The sequence below is a fragment of the Notothenia coriiceps genome, unplaced genomic scaffold, assembly GCF_000735185.1.
Source record: "Notothenia coriiceps isolate Sejong01 unplaced genomic scaffold, NC01 NC01_scaffold00037250, whole genome shotgun sequence".
NCBI lineage: Eukaryota > Metazoa > Chordata > Actinopteri > Perciformes > Nototheniidae > Notothenia > Notothenia coriiceps.
The window spans coordinates 9826300-9838468 of record NW_011369951.1 but is presented as its reverse complement, the minus strand read 5'-3'; positions in this window follow the sequence as shown (position 1 = coordinate 9838468).

Below are 12169 nucleotides of genomic sequence, written 5' to 3'. Positions count from 1 at the left end.
GAGCACCTGATTATAATTGTAACTTTGTCTTGAAAAGTTGAACAAACATACCGGTACACGTTTATTATACTATTATGACTTCCTATGCCAGACCTTTCCAACACATTTGCTCAAATTAGAGAGGATGCAATTCCTGCTGTTGTCCACTGGGTGGCCCACTGGCATAAACAGAGAATAATGCGTTGCAAGGTAAATCTCTGTGACTGAATGACAGAAATGAATGATGCGGTTAAGGGTCTGATGAGGTGAGTGACTTTCAAAGAGGCTGCAGGCGAAATAAGAATGATACGGTAAATTACAAGGAGACTCTAACATTTGCTTTGGTCTCTGTTTTTTTATACGAAAACCATGAGATCAAACCATAACTGTGAAAACACATTATTATTATGTTTTCTTGTATCATAAGGAGCTTAGCCATGCAAAAGATAACAATAGCTCTCATTCAGTGACGTCTAATCAGCAGGACAATGTTACAGCGCTGTTAATAGGAGGTCGAGGGTTTAACTGCCTGTGGTTGGGGGAGTGAAAGTGGGAGGTCTAGCTGAGGGAGGGTACTGCACCCTCATCTGCCTCCACTTACCAGTCTGATGTTCCTCTGGCTCCACAGCCACAACCACAGCCTCTGAGTGGAACATCCTGCAGAGCTCCTCTGCTGCGCTGCTTCCAGGGCCATGTTTGATATTTAGCTTAAACTGGAATTGTATTGTTACTGTGTTTATTATTTTTATATTCTCTGCTCCCATTTCTGAAGAGGAAAAGCAAAGACAAGTTCTGTCAGGGGTGGAAGGGCGGGTTGTTTTTAAAGCATCTGCCCCGGTCTGCTTGTTTCCCCAGAGCGATGTGATGTGGTGCGTCAAAGAGGAAGGCTCCTTCCTGAAGGTTCTACTCTGTTCTGTAGGATTAACATGAAGGGAGTGTACAAATATCCAACATTTCCCCATTAAAGTTTCCTAAAAAGGCTAGGCGTATCTTATGGAAGAAGATAATGGCCACATGTAAAAAAATATTTAAGAGTTCAGATTTTTTTTTCTCAAGAAAGATTAGCTTTTTGTCAGATATAAAAAACTATTTGAATATGGACCTTATCCTCTTCCGCACTATCTTATGTATTTTGTTGAGTTTTGCAATTATCCCAAATTCAACAATTTTCAAACTTAGAGAACTCTGTTATTTTATGATATTTATTGTTTTACTGGTTCTGCTCAACGGGTCTGATGGTTTTAGAGAGGGAGAGACTACTGTTGATAATTTAGCTGGATAAAAACCTCCTGAATGATGAAGAATGAATTAATCTGTCTTTTGTAATTGGTTTGATTGACAACCCTCAAGTGGAAGAATATTACAAATTGTTTGGTTCCTTAAGTTTGGCAGGTGTAGTTCTCCAAACATGTCCTATGAAACTCCCAAAGATGTCTGACTCATCTTGAGTAACCGGGTCATGATTTCTGGAAAGAGACGTGGCTGTTTAGTTTTTAAAAATCCTTTTTTTGGCAGTTTTAGCACCACAATCGAAGTGCTATCTACCATTACATTACCAATTTGAAGTGTACTGTCCCTTTAATTCCACCTTGGAATCCAAACAAGCGCTGCTTTACATGATGTGGTCTTTGTTATTTGATGTCATTATGTCTTAGGAGCATTGAAAAAACGAATTCTCTCTCTAGTGTGTACACTAAAAATGTCCAACCGTTTCTGTTTGCTTTCTTTTACATTATGAGTTTTGTTCCATTAATATTTCTCCATCTCTAGGGATCCAACACTTTACTCCCTTCCTTATTTTTCAGGATTTTATTCCTTCTGACACCCTGGATCACAGTGTGAGATATATTTCTAAAACATCAACCCTAACCTGTCTGGCCCTATATTCGTCTATTATATTGTGCAGCACAATTTGACCGAAGTTAGGAAAAACAACGGCGGTCTCGGGCTGTGTGTGAAATCTGGTTGACAGCCAGATAAAACATTTGAAGCCACAAGCCAAATGTTCTGGCTTCATAGGTGGTCTGATGTTCAACGCTGTATGTTCGACCGAAGTTGACCCTATAATACTTTTGGTCTGGCTCAACCTCTGAAAGGAGAAAAACAACATTAAGACTAAAGCAGCACATTTAAAAACTCTGCTTTGTCAGCATCCCCTCCCCCCCCCTATTCCCCCTTAGATGCTACTTAAAAGCTTTTTCCTGGTACACTTTGCAAACAAGGCAACAAGGTGGCACAGTTTAGAGTGTATCCAGAGTCATTTCTGTGGAAACCAGATATACTCTTGTATGTTATAAAGTGTCTAATTGAACTAACATTAGATGAAAAACATTGATAACACTCACATCTGTTTGTTAAACATAAGACTACTGCCAGCAGTGTTGGCTTAGCTTAGCACAAAGACTGGAAACAGCTAACCTGGCTCCTGAGTCCCAACCGGTTGCCTGGCAACTGCTCCCAGCTAAGAAGCAGCCTCTTTAAAAAAACACAACATATTATTAGTACTCCATTTGTTGATTGCCCAATTTCTAGCCCGACCTACCTCTTGTGTAAGTGCATATACATAGAGACTAATTATGTTTTTCAGGTGTATTAGAGAAGAACAGGGTTTATACGTTCATTTTATTCACTCAAAAATGTAAAATGTTTCTTTTAAATAATAAAGCCCCTCAAATGCAAGACAGGGATATAGTGACCTTACTGTCCTTAAGTTTATTGTTTGAAAGATATGAAGTCTGCACTACAGTTATCCCAATCATGAGGATGGTTGTCACACACTATGGGGTGCGGTGTCACTATGGTATTTCATTAGGAAACATAAGTTACATTTTACACTTTGTAATGTAATCATTGCACATTTCTCTCTAAAATGTGCACATTTTTGCACAATGCTAAAATGGCACGTCTTTTCCTATTTTAAATTCTGAGATACTGCACATATTTTATTAAGTAATTTGTCATATTGTTATTGTCATTTCCCTTTGTTCTTTTAATGTTATAATACTTTTTATAAAATAATAGTATATTTTACAACCTTATTCCTTTTATTGTGTTTATGTTATACAACAAAGCAATGTGAAACCTACAACCTAAAGTTGAAATACGACAACTTAATCATTTAAATGCTTCAACCTTTATCCTGCTTCTGGAGAATAATAAAAAATAAGGAATAATTTCTTATATGGCTTATTTTCATTGTTATATAAATAATAGTCAGTGAACCAAAGAGAATGAGACAAACAACCTCAACTTTGTTTAGTTTGCTAGTGGCTAAGCTAACATCCATATGTTGTAGCTTAGCTAAAAAACAAAAACTGTAACTCTGTCTTCATACTTTTTATTGGGGAAAACTTAGCTGTGTGAAAGCCTAGAAAGTAAAACACACAACAGCTGAAAATGTTCATTTGGGCACAAAAATACTCTTCTTCTTCTTCTTCTTCTTTCGTGTTTATTGGCGGTTGGCAAACCAACTTGTAGGTGCATTACCGCCACCAACTGGACTGGAGTGTGGACAAGAGACTAAGCAGAAAACAATAAACAAAAGAAAAAACAAAACAAAGAACCAAAACTCTAGATTATTTTAAATGTATCAATTTCTCTTACAAATTTAATAATCTCACAATATATATTGCCTGATGTTTTCCCTAACAGTCCTGATAGCGACAAGTCATGGAATTTTGCTTTCTTCAGTGTCTGGAAAAACACATTTCTCTGAGTACTATATTTCCTGCAAAGCAGTAAAACATGCTCAACAGTTTCTGGCTGGCTACAGTGTATACACTTTCCGGTTGGATGCTTTCCTATTATACTTAATGTATGATTGAGACCTGTATGACCTATTCTTATCCGAGAAATGACATTTTCCTCCCTTCTTTTAAACCCCACCTTCCTTCCATCCCCCACATACCTTTGAATTTTATAAAGATGTCTTCCTGTATCACTAAGGTCCCAATGATCTTGCCATGTTGTTTGTGCATATTTCTGCATGAATGTTTTAACCTCCGCTTTACTGAGTGGAACTTCTATGTCTATGTTCATACTTCTGAGTGTTTGTTTGGCCAGAATATCCACCTGTTCATTACCCTCCACACCAACATGAGCAGGAACCCAGATGAAACGAGTTGCTATGCCTTTGATTTGCATTTTATATAAAATTAGATATATTTCATTTATTATGTCCATTCTAGATGAAGATCTACCTGATCGTATACTCGTTAATGCTGAAAAGCTGTCAGATGCAATTACACTATTATGTATTTCTTTCTCCTCTATCCATTTCAATGACAGTACCAATGCCAACAACTCTGTGGTGTATACTGACACATGGTCTGTTACCCTTTTCTTTATATGTGAATTACTCACTGGGATATAAACTGCTGCCCCAGCACGCCCTGTCTCTGGATCTTTGGAGCCATCTGTAAATATGATTGTTGAGTCTGAGTGATATCTTGCAAAATAATTCTGGACTATGCGCCATACTGGTATTTCTTTCTTTTCCTTTAACTCTTTTTGTATATTGAGGTCTACCCTTGGCATTGGAATATCCAGGGTGGAATGGACGAGATTGGAACTGTGGGGCAATACTGTATTTGATTCAAACCTATACTTGCAGCTTTAACTTCGCCAATCCATCCAAAACTTATTAAATGTGACTCATTGTGCTCCCAGCAGTCTTTCAAAAATACTTTTCGCTGGATGACTATCACTATGCCCCTGAAGGTTTACCCAGTATGCCAACATTAACTTCACTCTTCTTATCCTTAAAGGCATTTCTCCCATTTCCACCTGTATTGCTGATACTGGAGATGTTTTAAAAGCTCCACTACAAATTCTCAAGGCCTGAGCTTGTAGGACATCCAGCTTTTTAAGGTTTGATTCTGCTGCTGCCATGAACGCTATACACCCATAATCGAATACAGGTCTCATTAGTGCCCAATATATGTTCAGTAGTGATGACCTACTCGCTCCCCACTCCTGTCCCACCAAACACCGAAGTACATTGTTGACCTTTTTACATTTACTTTGAACTTTTCCTATATGATTGCTCCATGTTAGCTTTCTGTCAAACCAAAGACCAATAAATCTTATTGTATTAACCTGTTCAAGAGGTTGCTCATACAATTTGAATGATATAGGAGCAATGTTATGCCGTTTTGTAAAACAAATGACCTGCGTCTTAGCTACTGACAGTTTGAATCCCCATTTATTTGTCTATTTCTCCACTTCCACTATTGCAGCTTGTATTTTCTTTCCAACATGTGCTACATTGCGGCCTTTTGCCCACAAAGCCCCATCATCTGCATACAAAGATTTTCCCATACTTGGATTAACTTGATTAAAAATGTCATGTATTACTATATTGAACAGCAACGGACTACATACACTACCTTGCGGTGTACCATTTTCCACAGCATAAACACTTGAATATTCTGCACCTACTCTTACTTGTATTTTCCTGTCCAGTAAAAAATTCATAACCCAATTATATGCTTTACCACTAATTCCCAATGATTTTAACTTGATTAGTAGTCCTTCCTTCCAGAGCATGTCATAAGCCTTTTCAATATCAAAGAAGACTGCAATCACTACTTCCTTGTTGGTCTGTGCTTTCCTGATGTCTGATTCTAAGCACAATATAGAATCCATTGTATTCCGACCCCTACGGAACCCACATTGATATGGTGATAACAGAGCTTTACTTTCTAAGATATGTCAACCTTTCTGTAACCATTCTTTCCATGATTTTGCATAAATGAGATGTCAGGGCAATAGGCCTGTAGCTAGATGGATCTGAAGGGTCTTTTCCTGGCTTTAGAATGGGCACTATTATCGCTTGTTTCCACACTGAAGGAAGTTGGCCAGAATCCCACACCCTATTAAACAACCTTAACAGAATGACTAGAGTGTTATCTGTCATGTGTTCCAACATTCACAAAAACACTCACCTCAGTTTCTTACACCTGAAATGATGCTGTACAGTAGGTGACCGACCTCTGACCCCAATTCTTAACATTTCAAGTATAGGCGAATTCTAAGGGCGCCTCAATCAATGGGGGGCGCCGAAAATGTAAAAAAAAGTTAGAAATTAAAAAAATATTTTTATTTTTTATTTCATAACAACACAATTTCCCGATTTTGGATCAACAAAGTACATTTTATTATCTTATACTAACAGAACTACGCCTATATTGCGTACAGCGCCTATACACTATGGCGCACCCCCCCAAATCAAGTTGAACTGCCCCAGCCCCAGTAAAAACCAGAGGTTTATGTGAAATTGTTTTTTTTGAAATAATGGTTTTAGTGTGCAATTATAGGTTTTAATTTTGTATTTGTGTTCATTTAAAATAAATCAAACTCCCAAAAAACGTATACATCTTTTATTAACATTGGAATTTACTGTGTAAGCGGCCACAGGGGGGAGAGCTTTAGAGAGCTCTTTCCTGAAAGACTGAGAGGCTCTGATAACCTCAGCTCAGTGAGGTAAAGGCTACAGAATACAGTTTAAAAGGGGAGTGATTTGTAAAATATCCATAAATAAAAAGAAAATCTGCTTACAGTTCTGTTTCATATGGGTGTTGAGAGATATATCCATAGATCTCTTAATGTTGCTCTCAAAGTGCACAAGATTGATGCTTTTAACTTCAATATTAAAAAAAAAAGATCTTCCCGGGGGTGCATGCCCCTGGTTAGGTCCACCCCCCACTTAAATCATGTTCAAATGGATAGGATACTAAATACATTTGCACACATCTTGTGTCCATATATTTCTGTTTTGGTGTTCATGCCACAACCGTGCGTGCATGCGCAGGTCATAGTGAGTGTCTGCATTTGGGGGGGGGGGCGCCAGCTAAAATCTTACCTAGGGCAGCAAATTGGTCAGGGCCGGCCCTGACTGGATGGCCTACCTGCCTGTCAGCCTTCCATCTGTGCACAAACTTATCTCTTGCGCTCATTGGTCATGTGCGCGTTCGTGTGTGATACTGTGTGTATGCAAGCCCGGATCTAGGTCATGGCTGTAGACCTGTTAAGTAATAAAGATACCTCATACAAAGGTCTACGGATGCCTTATTAATCTCCATGACCTGCGGTCAACTATATAGCATAAAGGACTATTACAACTGTTGTGCATTCACGTTACTGTTGCACCCTAGTGACAGCTGATAGACCTCCTAAAATAAGACACCTTACCTCAGTCACTGAATACTCTACTTCAGTACAATAGTAAGGTACTTGTACTTGACCTAAGTGCTTCTATTTACTGCTACCCTATACAGTACTTCTACTATTCTACCATTTTAAAATGCAGCACTTTAACATGTAGTTAACAAGTAGTTTTATATTTTGTACTTCTTTTATGTACTAGTAGTTTCATATTTAGTACTTCTTTTAAGTAAATATAATACTACTTGTTAAATGTTAAAGTAAAGTTAAATGTACGTAGTCCACCTCTTCTCAACTTTTATTTTTAACCCATCTAATCACAAAGTTAGGTTTTCTCAGTGCTACAGTATATCTTATGATCTGTACTCTGCTAGCTTCCTGTGCAACAGGAAGCTTGCAGAGTACAGATGATATGATGCTCAAATTGCAGGCAGTCACACAGCTCTCTGTGTGCACCATTGTTATATCAGATCTAGCCTACACAACATTGTTTGCATTGAGAATGGCAGCAGTATTGGAGACTAAACAATTCCCAGAATGCCTGGAACGCTGTTATTTTTTCCCAGTCGGAGTGGCGTGGTTGCAAGGTCTCACCACAAACAAATCTGCTGTTAGCGTGTGTGGAGAGCAGCAGGACTGCCCACTGTCACTGCAGGGGTGGGTGGGGGGGCAAAAAGCAAAACTTGAGTCGAGTAGTCTGCATTTTTCAAATAAAAAAAGCAAGTAAGAACAGTATTTATGCATTGCAAGGGGCTTTCCAAGTTCTTTCACCCCTGAAATGTGTCTTTTCAGATTTGTTCAACATCCATAGACCGTATAGTAAGTGGACCACACTGAAACATCACCCAATGGTTAGGGGACTACAGTTTTGAAGCCTGGCGTTTTGGTCGTTGCCATCTTGTTTATGGTGGAGCAATGTACAACTGAACACTGAAAAAAAATGTAAAGCCTTAAAAATGTTGCATTCACTTTTATGAATTGTTAAAGGGTTCATGTTTTTATACAAAACCCAAAAGTGCACTGAAAATGCCATGTTACGGAACTGTCAATCACAAGGTAGCCCCACCCTAAAGCATATGCTGCGTATTCATTTCTGCACTCTAAATGGGACCATCAATTATTAAATGAAAATGCTGAAGTGAAACTAGCTTTAGAGAACATGTTAACTAGGACAATAAATCACAAATATGAGTAGATAATTTTATCAGACTTCAATACAATCTGACTTCTTTTAGCCACCAGTGGATTCACCCTCTGTTGGATATCAGAGAACATGCATGTTAAAGACACTTGGATGTACCCAAAGTTTCCATAACGACAGATGTTTTAGCACACTTTCATCACTATGTTGCTTTTCAATGAAATAAAAGGAGTGATATCAACGTTAGTTTATTGTTTAATCAGTCTTTGACTCAGTTGACAATAGAGTAGATTACTTACAGAATCTAAATATATCTCTCAGAAAATAATACTGTGTTTTGGAAAGAGCATGGTATCTTCCTGTAAATCTCTCACATACAATATATACACATTCTTTTGTATTATACATTATACACTTGCATACACAGTTATAAAAAGCATCACATCTGAAAAAGTGGACTCTTGAGGTTTTGTCGTTCAAATAGTTAAAATGCATCTGCATACATGCGACACACGAGAACTTGGAGGGTGTTTTTACACTTTTGGTGTCTTCAGCAATTTAACTGAGCGCAGTGATTATTATTCAAATGTCTTCGCCCTGATGTGAGATTATGGCCCGTCTGGAATAATAAACCAAACTCAGGCTACAGCAGTAATTGGAGTTGGGTCGGATTTAATTTTTTTATTTATCTAGTTGTGTGCATCGTGCAGTCAGTCCATTTTCGCTGATTGCTCATTATTACGTTTGCCAAGAAGTTTGTTTTAGGTCCCGTCTCTTACTTACTTTAGATATTTAAAGAGAAATTCAGATTTAGATGGCACATATCAACTCAAGCAATCTTGCAAAACGTGGCGGTGTGTAAAGGCAACATGGTAAAGTTAGATAGTCATAATCAATCGGAGTAAGAATACTTTATCCTGGGGGGATGAAGATTTGGACTGACAGGTGAATGCCTTTAAACTAAATGATCAAAAATACATGTTATTAGTTGGATGTCTGAATGAAAATAAAGTAAGTTACATCTGGATAAATTGCAACAAAATACCAATTGGAACATGTTCAAATGTCACGCTCAAGAATATAATCAAGTGTCATTGTAGGCCCTTTTCTTAAATAATAGTTGGGGGTTTCAATAATTGCATAACAGAAGTGCACCAATTCTGGGCTGATAATGAACACCAATACAACACAATGCTGCTTAAACGTCCTCCATGAGACATTCACAAACCACTTACCATCTGACAGTGTGCTACTGTTTGCCTTACAATCCCAAATGCATTAGGACTTTGATCCGAGTTCAAATAATGATTCACCTTGTCACGATCCAGACAACTTTTTTTTTTATGGGGCGGCACATATTGCAGCACATAATGTAAACACACAGCCTCAGTTGCAAATAAACAGTCCTTCTCACGGATTGATTGTGGATACACGAACAGAGGGTGGGGCTCTGCTGCGAACCGTTTCATACCCCACGTGGACAAAAATACCCCCAGGTGTTAAAGAAAATGTGTGATATATTGTGAATGTTAACAGATGTATGATAAGCATTGAATCTATTTAGCACATGCGGCATTTACAGTGAAAGTCAAAAACACATTTGAAGGTGTAAACTGTCTACAAATATATATGATTGTTATTTATTTAGCATTTGAGTGTAAAAAAAACAGTGTGCTCACTTTCTATTTGTCTTCAAGTGAATTCCCCACCTCGCTGCATGTATCTGTTCACAGGGAGATTCACAAACTGGCCAGTAATGCAGTGATGCAACAGACCTCAAGCAAAAACAACTTTTAATTCGATTTTTAAAACTGGTGTCCAGTCCGTTAGCTTAGTGGCAGGCATGAAGCGGCTTTAACGGGAAAAGTGCAGATGACCTGGAGCAGCATGGCAGTTTAAAATCTGCTGTTTGCAGGTGTTGACAGAGTCATACATCATGTGTAGAGGTTTTTGAAATGTGAACTAGTCAGGCTTATTATTTCCACTTGACAAAACTTCCCAAACACTCTCACAATGCGGGGAATGTCCATGATTCCTCCTCAGGGCCGGCTCTGTGACCCTGTGGGGACTTCACCATGTGAGGCCTTCATGTATATTTCCTTAACCAATCACATACTGGACTGAGGCTCTGTTCTCATACCAATGAGCTGATTTTTAAAGAGTGGATTTGAGCTGCTTATGCTTGACAGGTGATGTGATTTCAGCAGAGATCACAAGAGGTATACCGGTTATGACTGAACCCTGAATAATGAGCGGTGTGTAATGTAGTCTGTGTGACTTTAAAGTGATGTATATTAATTGTTTATGCAAACATGTTACCTGTGTGCTGTGTTATTTATTACAGTGAAACATCTCCTTAGCAGAAGCTACGTGTAGGTGCCGAGAAAGAAAATAGCTTTTGAAATGAAGAAACCATCAATGCTGTACTCTACCTTTACAAATGAGAAGATTATTTGCTCTGATTATGAGGAATCACACAATTTAGTTTAAGATGAATCCAGCTCTGTAAATTCAGAGCTGTCATCTCATTCAAGTGGACAAGGCTTTCAGTTTGAAGGCGATAAAACACTGATGTTCACTGGCAGCACAAAACGTGGGTCGGCAATGTTGACACACAATCAAATTCAAATGTTTTAGCTTGGTGGTTCTGCCAGTGTGTCAGAAGAAAGCATCATGAATTATTTCATTATTCGTGTTTGGACTTCAATTGTATATCATTATTGCAAGCCTCTTTAACATTTAATCAGTAGAGGTATTAGCAATAGTATATATCAACAGTTGCTTTTTAAGTTAGAAATTCAAGCTAACATATCCTTTACAATTCTTTCCAAAACGGCTACAGCTGTGGAAGCCGTAGTACTGTAAAAAGCACGACCAATCATTTTAGCCGGCACGGCTAAAATAACTGGATGGCCTACCTGCCTGTCAGCCTTCCATCTGTGCACAAACTTATCTCGTGCCCTCATTGGTCATGTGCGTGTTTGTGTGTGTTGGAGGAGGGGCTCTGTAAGGAAGTGATGGCAGATTTTTTCCGACTGTGTATTTTCAAATTCTAGCGAACTCGAGCTGGTTTCTCCAAAATTACCTACCCTACCTTTAATTTGATTTCACCTTTCTTAAAACATTTACTTCTATTCGAACAATAGCATATATTGAATTTAATTCATTTTTAAATCATTAATCATTAATTCATTTTGATCAATTTGACACATAATATATAATATATAAGATAATTCCAAGTCGACATATCCAGAATGTAATTTTGACAAGTCCTAAGCAATATCTAAAACTAAATTCTCACTTATCAAACTGTTAAATTGATATTCAGAACTGACTTTTTAAATGTTCTTTGAAGATATCTTGATCGTTGTAATTTGTAACAATGTCAAATCTGCTTTACAGATATCGGCATTCCCTATTAAAACTAGTCGACATGACATTCGACACTTCCACTGGTAAAAACAGAATCGCTCCTTGAAAGCCAGGCTGATTAAACGTTAAAAGGGCAATGTGACTCTACAGTGAATCAGGAATAGGTCAAACTTGTTCTCAGAATATTAATAACACAGCCGATGCAGGAGGCCGCACAGACTGCAATGACAGAGTGCTTGTCTGTTTGTGTGAAAACACCGCGCTGGGTAGTTAATGTGCCAATTTACCACCCTCAAACTAGAAGCTTATGTGTCTTAGTGGAGAGCTTCACTCAGTGACAACAAATAACAGCACTTAGTGGTTCTTGCTTTGTTTGTGCTCTCCCTGCAGAACTGAGCAGATCAGGTTCTGGAAGGTGAAGGAAATTCCACAGTCAGCTACGTCGCTCTTAACCCAGTCCAGAGCAGCGAGGGAGCTCCATCAGATACTGGCTCCTTTAGGGGGGGGGGGGGG